The sequence below is a fragment of the Eucalyptus grandis genome, chromosome 7, assembly GCF_016545825.1.
Source record: "Eucalyptus grandis isolate ANBG69807.140 chromosome 7, ASM1654582v1, whole genome shotgun sequence".
In the NCBI taxonomy this organism is placed as follows: Eukaryota; Viridiplantae; Streptophyta; class Magnoliopsida; order Myrtales; family Myrtaceae; genus Eucalyptus; species Eucalyptus grandis.
In genome coordinates, this window is record NC_052618.1 from 25,342,122 (window position 1) to 25,352,814 (window position 10,693).

Consider the following 10,693-nt stretch of genomic DNA (forward strand, 5'->3'; position numbering starts at 1 on the left):
AACCTCATTCCAAACCAAGCATGACCATGAGTTCAGAGTTCGAAAGCCCCTGGCTCTTCGCCATTGCCTCCAAATGCAGAGCCTTCACCCATGATAACATTGCCTGGTCCCTCCTCTTGCTGGGTTTAACTTGGCTTGCCATCACCCTCCTCCACTGGTCTTACCCTGGTGGCCCTGCCTGGGGCAAATATTTCTGGCGCAAGGCACTCTTCCTCTCTCCATCCTCCTCTTCTCTTTCTCCATCCCACACGATCCCCGGTCCCAGGGGATTGCCTCTTTTCGGAAGCATGAGCCTCATGCTCGACTTGGCTCATCACCGGGTTGCCGCTGCTGCTGAAGCCTTCGGGGCTAAGCGCCTGATGGCCTTCAGCCTGGGCAATAGTCGGGTCATCGTGACATGTAACCCTGAAGTCGCCAGAGAAATCCTCAACAGCTCCGTGTTTGCTGATCGCCCTGTGAAAGAGTCTGCTTACAGGCTCATGTTCAACAGGGCAATTGGCTTCTCTCCCCACGACGTCTACTGGCGAACCCTCCGGAGAATTGCCACTACTCACCTTTTTGCCCGAACAAAATCAAGGCTTTCGAGTCTCAGCGGCGCACTGTCGCTTCTCAGATGTCCGCGGTTCTGTTCGCTTCCCGCGAGCAACCCTTCACAGTTCGCCAAGTGCTGAAGCGAGCCTCACTGAACCACATGATGAGCCGTGTGTTCGGACAATCCTACGACTTGAGCTGCACGAGCCCTGAAGTGGAAGAGCTGACGGGGCTGGTGGACGAAGGGTACGAGTTATTAGGCACGCTGAATTGGTCCGATCATCTCCCCTGGATGGCAGAGCTGGACCCTCAGAAGATCAAATTCAGGTGCTCTAGGCTGGTGCCCAAAGTCAACCGCTTTGTTAGCCGAATCATCGCAGAGCATCGAGCTCAACCGGCCGCCGACCACCAGGACTTTGTGGACGTTCTGCTCTCGCTTCAGGGTTCTGATAAACTGCCTGACTCCGATATCATCGCCGTTCTGTGGGTAAGCACCGAGTTTTTAACAACTTTCTTTGCAGAGTATACTTAGAACTTTCAGAGTTTTCAATCATGGGCACTCGTCTACAATTGACGTTTTTCATGAGGAGGTCGGTACCAAAATTTGGGAGTAACATATGAATGGAAAAAATCGCAGGAGATGATATTTCGAGGGACGGACACGGTGGCGGTGCTGATGGAGTGGATCCTAGCGAGGATGGTGGTCCATCTGGAAGTTCAAGGGAGGGTCCAGGAGGAGCTGGACCGGGTGGTGGGAAGGTCAAGGAGGTCAACGAATCGGACATACGGGACCTGCCTTATCTCCAGGCCGTAGTGAAGGAAGTGCTGAGGCTCCACCCGCCGGGCCCACTGCTGTCCTGGGCAAGATTGGCCATCACTGACACGACCGTGGACGGTCATCACGTGCCAGCAGGAACCACGGCTATGGTCAACATGTGGGCCATCTGCAGGGACCCCAGTGTCTGGCCCGACCCACTCCGGTTCAGGCCCGACAGGTTCCTGGGCGAAGAAGGGGCGGAGTTCTCGGTGCTCGGCTCGGACCTCCGGCTGGCGCCGTTCGGGTCGGGAGGAGGGCCTGCCCCGGGAAGATGCTGGGGCTGACGACTGTCACGTATTGGGTGGCAGCGATGCTGGAGGAGTATGATTGGAGGGCGGCGGTGAGTGAGGACAAAGTTGACTTGTCGGAGTATCTCAAGCTTTCTTGCGAGATGGCCAACCCTCTCGCCGTCAGACTCCGGCCCAGGCGCGTGCCTTCGCAGACGTCAAGCTGAGATGGAAACCCAATCATCTTAAAAAGCATTATTATAAACTAAAAGAAAAGACAATTATCTGTCAAATAAAGCTTTTCTTTTCAAGGGGAAAGATAAAGTCAACGGCCAGGACAAGAGTCGGGCTTAGATCATGGACCGTGGGTCTGGCTTTAAAGCCCATCTCGTTTTCAGCTTTTCTTTGGGGTCTTTGTCTTGGAGTTGCAAGGGGTTTTCTTCTTTTCTATTTGATAGCTCGACCTTGTCGGAGATATATATTATCGTGTTGGTTTCCAACGTTTTAGCCGGTGTACATACTGCTCAAACTAATACAAGCTTCTTTGCGTATGATCACTTACCTAGTTCGAAGGACCCAATTGGATTCACTAAGCCATATATACTTTAATAAGACAGATTGGCACCCCATATCATTGATTCGAGACATAATGGATGTGTGATTGAATTTGAGTTCTTGAACGAGTGCAACCCACCAATACACAATTTATGTCACTGATAGTATACTTCTCCCCTATTATATGTATTATGTATTGATCACACATTATTGTGATAGCGCTTTATTTATGTCCTTATCGTTGCTGCCCCAGCTCATTAAGACGTCCAATGTATTCAATCATTCTCATTCAATTGAAAACACGCACGGCCTATTACTATAAATTACACATATATCTCTTCAAGCGACAAGTTCACTTGAGGGTATTTATTAGGAGAAAACATTCATATAGAATACCACCCACCTGGGTGGCATTGCTGGCGGCGAGCTTCTCCCCCTATCGCAAGGGGAGGAGTTTGATTCCCGGGCGTCGCGGGGTGACTTGCCCGGTGGCACGTGTGTGGTGACTAGCATATGTTGCCTCCGGGGTTTACTCCCACATCACCCCGGGCCTTTCACGCTATCCATGTTGGTACAGTGCGCGGGTTCCCCAGGTCATAAAAAAGAAAAAAATAAAAACATTGATATAGAAAAAATATGACTAGCATTTATCATTACATGTTAATAATCACTGTCTCACAATGAGAGCAATGTGGTTTTGAGAGAGAGAGAGAGAGAGAGAGCGAGAGAGAGAGAGAGATTTTCGGCTTGAATCATGAAAGATATACAAAGGAGTATCTCTACAAGTAAAAAAAAAACCAGTTAGTGTAGCTCTGTTCCTACATTGGCCTGTTTGTTACCGGATCCTATTTTCCAATGTGGCAAAGGAACGACAGTTCTTTTTCTTTTTTTTTTTGTATATCAAATAAGTATGGTCAATCTTAAAATATCGAGTTATGTTAAGGTTTGATACTAAACTGAATTTCAACAGGTTGGTGATTTCGTAATTCCGACCAAGGCACCTCTTTCGGGATTTCATAATTTTTAATGCACTTTTTTTATATTAATTCATATAAAGATAAAGTGGATTAATAAACTGAGTAGGTTTACTATATCTAGAGATAGAATAGTAAATAGATTAGGAAATTCTGCTGTCACCCGTTTGATATCATTCTTGTACCCACAACAATTTGAAATTCATATACAGTGGTTATGATGAAATCGGATGCTCTAACATATTTATCTGATTGATTTATTACATTTAGTCTCCAAAGTTTGTTTTTAATTTATTCTAAATTATATTTTGATATATTAGATAAATTTTAGAATTAATCTATTTTAGTATTTAATTGGGAGAATTACAAAAAAAGTTCTAAACCTATTGCAATTGTGAAAACTCAGTCATAAACTTTCATTTTTTTGCCAATTTGGTCTTAAACTTTTTAAAATTGTGCCAATTCGGTCCATCCAGCCAAAATTGCCTTGTCGGCACCGATGTGGATGCTGGCCATCCAGCGAATGTTGACGTGGCATTTTAAAAATATTTTTTATTTTCAAATTTTCAAATTTTGTAATATATATATTTTTAAAATTTTTGAATTATTTTCTCTCTTTTTCCATCTTCTTCTTTCCCACAGTCGGCGGTGCCAGCCGGAGGTGAGGGCTAGCGAGGATTGACGAGGCTCGCCTTTGCCGACCGGGGAGAGGGCGGGCCCGCCAGATCCAGCGAGCTCAGCCCTCACCAAGGCCGGGCGAGGCCGAGCCTGCGGCATTCGGCGGGGCCTCACCCAGCCAATGACTCAATGGTCCAGGTCATGCGGGAGCATTCGATGCCTGCAACGTCACGGATTCGATCCTATTCATGGATGACGGCAACTCCCTCTTCAACGTCACCTCCCCCGACGTGTTCTACTTCACTAGCGGGTCCCAAGCCACTGCGAGAAGAAGCAAAAGCTCCAGATCTCCGTGCTCAACGCGAATGGCTCCGTCGACGCCCCATCGTCCACGACGGCCCTAGTGTGCTGGCCGACATCTCACCGGTGACTGGCAAGGTCGACCCTCGCCTTGGTTGGATGAGGCCCTACCGGATCTGGCGAGGCTTGACCTCGCCAAGCCTTGGCGAGGGCCAAGCTTGCCGGATCTAGCTGGGCCTCACCCTTGCCGGTGGTTGACGAGGCTGACCTTGCCAGCCCTCGCCTCCGGCCAAGGGAAGAAAAAGAGAAAAAAAAAGAAAAGAAAATTTAAAAATTCGAAAAAATAAAAATAAATTAAAAAATGCCACGTTAGCGTTTGTCGGACGGTTGGCGTTCACGTCGGCGCCGCTCAGCCAATTTTGGCTAGATGGATTGAATTGACACAATTATAAAAGATTTATGACTAAATTGGCAAAAAAAAAGTTTAGGACTGAATTGGTACAATTGTAATAGGTTTATGACTTTTTTTTTGTAGTTCTACCGTATTTAATTAGTTTATTAATTATTAATCTCATTGGGATGATACTCGATCTCATTGGGATGATACTCTTTCTTATCATTATATTACTTGTTCGACACGTTCACTTGCATTTAGAATTTTACGAACAATCATTTATTGTGTTTAGCGTTTGGCCAACACCTTGAAAGGAAAAAGTAAACGAAAGAAGATATTCGACTTACGAATTTACTCTTGGACGTGTGCTTGTTCCATTTCAGGGAGTGCAAGGCCAGGACGTCCTCGCCAAGTCCGCGGGACGTCATCATGTCCGAGAAAGATTTCACCAAGATGACACCGCAAGTGCCGTTGGTGCAGGTGGTCCGCCAGGGACGTAGGAGCAGTCGACACAGCCACCGCCGCCGGTGATGTCACACCTAGAGGAGTTGCAAGGGATGTGGCGGAAGGAGGAGGACTTGTAGCTGCTGCAGTCGAGCCACATGAACTGGCCTGCGAGGTCGAGGACGAGGACGGCATTCATGGCGGTGGGTGGGAGTCCCCCAAATGGAGGGTGGCGTAGTAACAGTTGGTGGAGTTATCTTTCTTGATGGGGAATACATGTGCGGTGGGTTTGGCCGTGGCCATGGCTGAGGAGATGGCAGAGGCCAAGATGAAGCCGAAGAGGAAGGAGGGAATGAAAGGAGAGGATGCCATTGTAGGAGAGGTGGCTGGGAAGAGGAGTGAGGGATGCGAGTTTACATAAACTCCGCTTGGATGCCTTATGGACTTGAGTGGATTTAATTAAGACATGTTAAGGTCTCTCCTTGCTAATGCAACGAGGGCCGTTGCGCAGAACACTAGGGGGCCATTCGCATTACAAAAGCTGCGTAAAAGAAGCGCAAATTCTCTCACTCCAATTCAAAAATAGTATAGAACACGTGGTCCGCCAATCAAATTAATGCAACTTGTTATTAGACAAAGCGTTTTTCAGGCATAAGTAGTCTACATGAGGTTTTGAATCCAAGTCAATTCACTATTTTCCAAAGTATTGGCCGTTCGATTGGGACATGAAGAAACTATTCTCGCGTAGAATTTGATTGGTCAAAAAGTGAAAAAGGGTTGACAACCAATAAAAGGGAAAAATAAAGGTTGACTAGTCAACAAAAGGGGAAAAGTGGACGTCCCGGCTCATATAATAACACTGAGAGCACACCGAATTAGAAAGAGAAATAAAGAAAAAAGGAAAAGACAAAAGAGGGTTTTGCGCATAAATGGCGTGGAGACCTTACCAAGCTAGATTAGCATTGTCTCACAATGCCCAATAAAAATTCAAGCCATCCATTCATCTAGTCGGAGTAATTTTCTAAGTTAGAGTACAAATTCAAATTATGTGAAATTTGAATCGTAAAATTTGATTTTGGAGTTGATAAGTTGTGGAATCTCATGGAAACCATAGATTAAAGCATTGTAGAGTCATGAGATTTGATAGAGTCGATTTAAAATAACATTTTTGTTTTTTGACCAAAGAAATAAACGTTTGATTGAAGCAAAATTCTAAAATTTCGCCCACAAGCTTTGTCTTGCAGAGAGCTTTGATTATTTGCTTTGGGCGAGTGATTTTTTGACACGTGGGAAGCATTTTGTTAGTGATTGAATTTAGTTTACCTAATTCATAATTAGGTAATGTTTTACTTGATTTTGATGTTAATCCTAATTTAATTCATCGGATTATGAGATCGTCGGCTTGTATGGCCACCTTGTTTGAGTGGAATCTGCATCTTGTATTTCCGATGGCTTCCTAACATCGCCAAAACAATCTCGCAGACAAGGCCAACAGCGACCAAGAACTGAATCCCCACACGGCCCACAGGCTTTTTATCAGCGGCCAGGAAATCCAAGTGATCGAACTCATGGTGGCTTCGTTCAAGTGTGCTCACTAGACATCAATGCAAACGTGGAGTGAGGAAAATTCTCACATTGCTTTTGAAGAATATTTACTAAGAGCTTGCACGAAAGGTCACTACTTCAATCTAGAGAGATCTCTTAAGTAATCCTTGAAAATTGGCTAAATTTAACCCTCACACCTTCATTATTACCGTCAACATCAATATGAGTCTCCTCTGGAGCTTATGGGGTTGTTTCTCTAACAACAATTCAAAGAGGGTCAGTTGTGCAGGGGAAGATTACATGCAGAGCACAGCACAAGAAAAGATGGTCATCAGGTCACGGGTGGCGATCAAGAATTGAACAAGAATGTGAAGAGCAAGCCCAGCGGATCTTCACTTTCTTCTTCGAGACAGTGATTGTACGATTGACTTTGCGAGAACTCATCTCTCAAATTCTTCTTATATGGTCCGTGTAAAGCCCTATTTACACAGGTTGTCATGGATACATGTATGCATTCTGAATTCTAATTTTGGAATCGAATTGAATGCCTAAGTAACACACATCCCGGCTGGTCTCTGCGCAAACCTATCTTATAGATTGTCTGAGAGAGCACTTTATCTCCTTTAACTAATTGTTTTCACCCTTATTTTGGCGAATTATTTTTGTTAGAAATCAGTTGCTTTCTTAATTTTTCCCAGATGATTAGTTTTTCCTTCTTGTTAAGCCCCTAGGGCCGGTCCGCCTATGAAATAGATCGATGCCGACTCCTCCTCTAACTAACTCCTTTTCGGTCAAGAATAAAATAAAATAAAAAAGGAGCCCTAGACGTGGTCTTGGGTTTGCAAAATTGATGGTGCTACTGTCATAAAAGTTTTTTTTTTTGGTCGAAAAGAACTGACATTTACTAGATTAACTCGGAGTCTTACATAATACCGATGGAGAAAGATTGGTACATAAAATATTCCAAAGAGGAAAAGGAGGAGAAAGCAGCCAATTAGTTGGTAGAGTGTTGAGTCGATGATTCCGGACGATCCAATCCGCTGCGGCATTTGCTTGGCGTGGACAATGGATAACCGTAATATTTTTATTTTGGGCTAGCCCATTCCTGCATCGCTGGACGACTTCTTTTAGGTTCCATGGAGGTTCGGCCCGACCCATCACCATTTCAACAATCGCGGAACAGTCACTTTCGATGAAGCACATATCAGCTCGACTTCCAGAGTTCTCCACGTGCGTCGTCTTTAGTTCGTGTGTGTACAATATCCCGTGTGAGATCGCCTTTGCTTCAGCTTCATTTGCCGAAGAAACCCTAGTGGTGGCCGCGAAGCCCTTGAGGGTTCTTCCTTCGGAATCGCGCAACACGCCCACGACCGAATAGAGAAATTCGCCTTCTCGCCAAGTCGCATCCACGTTTAGTTTCAGATCCGTCCCTACAGGAGGCTTCCAGTGAGCAGGTTTATTTCGGTTGGGTTTCCTTTCATTTCGATTTGGTTTTCTTCTGCTGAACGAAAGTTGTTGGTCCTGTGCTGTGATCAACAGATCTTCTGGTCTGGGTGCTTTCTGTCGAAAAATCCATCTATTTCTAGCCTTCCAGACGTTCCACAAGACCATACCAGTAAGCTCTGGATCAGGTGAGTCTTGATCTTTTCAGAAGGCGTTAACCAGCCACTGATCTGTTCGTTTAATGTTGCGTCTTGGTCTGATTGTTGTAAATACAGGGTCTTCCCAGATTTTCTTGGTCCATTTGCATAAAAACAGAAGATGCTCTATGGTTTCTGGACTTGTACTGCAGAGCAGACATAGGGGATTGCTGACTATTTTCCTTGTATATAGGTTTTCTCGTTGGGAGGGCATTTTGACATATGCTCCAGAGGAAAGATCGGACCTTTGGTGGCACATCAAGACTCCAGATTTGAGTCCATAGGGTGCGTGGTGGTTGATATGAACAGGAGGGACGATTGTGATCTGTTTTACTTGTATTTATGATTGCTCTGTTGTATCCACTCTTGACAGAGTATTGCCCTGTTCTGTTACCCGTCCATATAAGCATATCTGGCTATGGTTGTTGGCTTAGGGGAACTGCTAGAATCTCTTTTGCAACATTTTCTTCGTACAGTTGATGGATGAGTTGTTGTTTCCATTCTCTGGATTCTGCATTGATCAATTCCGATACTAAAATAGGTTCTGTTTGGTTTACTTCCCTGCCAATTACTCCTTGTGAGAGCCATCTGTCTTCTCTGATTCAAATAGATTTTCCATCTCCTACTGACCATTTAGTGTTGTTCTTTATGGTGTCTCTGCCGAGGATTAAACTGTGCCAACCCCATGATGGTCGGTGTCCCTTTGAAGCTGTCTAGACATCACCGTGGGGGAAATAAATCCCTTTCAACACTTTGCTCCATAGAGCTGATGGGGAGGTGGCAAGTCGCCATGCCTGCTTGCCTAACATGGCTCTATTAAAGGTGAGCAGATCTTTAAACCCGAGGCCGCCTACATCTTTTCGAGTTTTCAAGACTTCCCATCTTTTCCAATGCATCCCTCTTTTAGCATCTCCGTTCTGCCACCAAAATGACGCAATACGTTGTTCTATGGCTCTACAGATGGACACAGGCAGCTTGAAGATAGACATTGCATAGGTAGGTATGGATTGCACAACACTCTTGATTAGCACTTCCTTTCCTGCTTTTGTCAGTAATTTTTCCTTCCAACCTGCTAACTTTGCATTTACTCTGGCCAAGATCCACGCAAACAGCTCTTTCTTGGATTGACCCCACTCGGTAGGTATACCCAGGTACTTTCCTGTTTTCTGTAGAACAGGTACTTTCATTTGTGTGGCCAAGTTGTGTTTCAATACTTCTGGACAATTGCCACTAAAAGAAACCCCTGATTTATTTAGATTAATTGCCGTCTGTAGCGTAGCAATATTGGTCGAGTATTTGGGCGATTCGACACTCGTCGATTTCCATCCAGAAAGAATATCGCATCATCGGCAAACATTAGATGTGATAATTTGGGACAATTTCTAGTTAACTGTATGCCTTTGAGTGTTCCATCTGCTAATGCTTTTTTCATCATCCAAGTTAACACATTGGATATCAAAATGAATATATAAGGTGAGAGTGGATCACCTTGTCTGAGGCCTCGCGAAGGATGGAAGAAAGAGGTAGGTTCTCCATTGATTTTCACGCTATAAGTGATTTGTGGATATACATTGCATGATTAAGGAGACCCACTTGGCATGAAACCCCATATGCAGCATGACATCCATCACAAAATCCCATTATATTCTATCATATGCTTTCTGCATATCAAGCTTCAGAATAGCCTGATGTTTTTCCTGTTTTTTGTTGTTCGCAGTTGATGCAGAACTTCCTGGACGATGAAGATATTGTCCTAAATTTGCCTCCCTGAAACGAACGCACCCTGCTACGGTTCAATGATAAGTGGCAGCCACTTTTTAAGTCTGTTTGCCAAGAGTTTTGAGATGACTTTATAACTGAAGTTGCACAGGCTAATCGGTCTAAATTGGCTGATATTTTCAGGGCTTTTGACTTTTGGGATCAGCACAATATGGGTCTGATTTAGCCGATTGTCGAGAACACCCTTCTGAAAAAAAACTCATGTACTAGCTGAGCCAGATCATCTTTGATGCTTTCCCAGGATTGTTGATAGAAAGTGCCATTGAAACCATCAGGGCCAGGAGCCTTAAGAGCTCCCAGTTGAAAAACAACTGCATGGATTTCTTCCAATGAAGGTACTGCCACCAGTTCTTCATTAATATTCTCTGTTATCGGGGAGGGCATTGATGTAGGATAGGTTGGTAGTATCGTGACCCTTCGATCTGTATAGGTTCTCATAGTAAGATTGAATATGTTCTTTGTAACATCGGGGTTCTCTGCACCAACTTTTATCCTCTAATTGCAGCATTGTGATTCGATTTTGTTGCCTCCGTTTGTTGTAGCATGGAAAAACCGGGTATTCTCGGTCTCCCCAATGCAACCATTGGATGCGTGACCTCATTCCCGGAACCTGTTCTTCCGCCTTCTCAATGTATCAATTTGATTGATGATCCGGTGCACTACGCTTTGTCGTGTCTTTCATTCTGTTTGATTCGTTAGTGTTGTGAGGGTTTGGTTAAGCTATTTGATTTGTGTGTAAGCATTTGTGAACTTCTCTCTGCTCCATTTGATTAATTGTTGTGATGTCCTCACTAGTTTCTCTGCAAAAGGGGAGGTCGGAGTTGTTTTTTCTGCCCATACTTGCTGGATGAGTTCGTGATACTCTGCAT

The 10,693-nt window shown here is 44.6% G+C and overlaps 1 pseudogene; it reads left to right on the forward strand.

Annotated features, from left to right (window-relative positions):
* LOC120295593 lies at nucleotides 1-2,066 on the forward strand (annotated as a pseudogene).
* The last annotated feature ends 8,627 nt before the right edge of the window (nucleotides 2,067-10,693 follow it).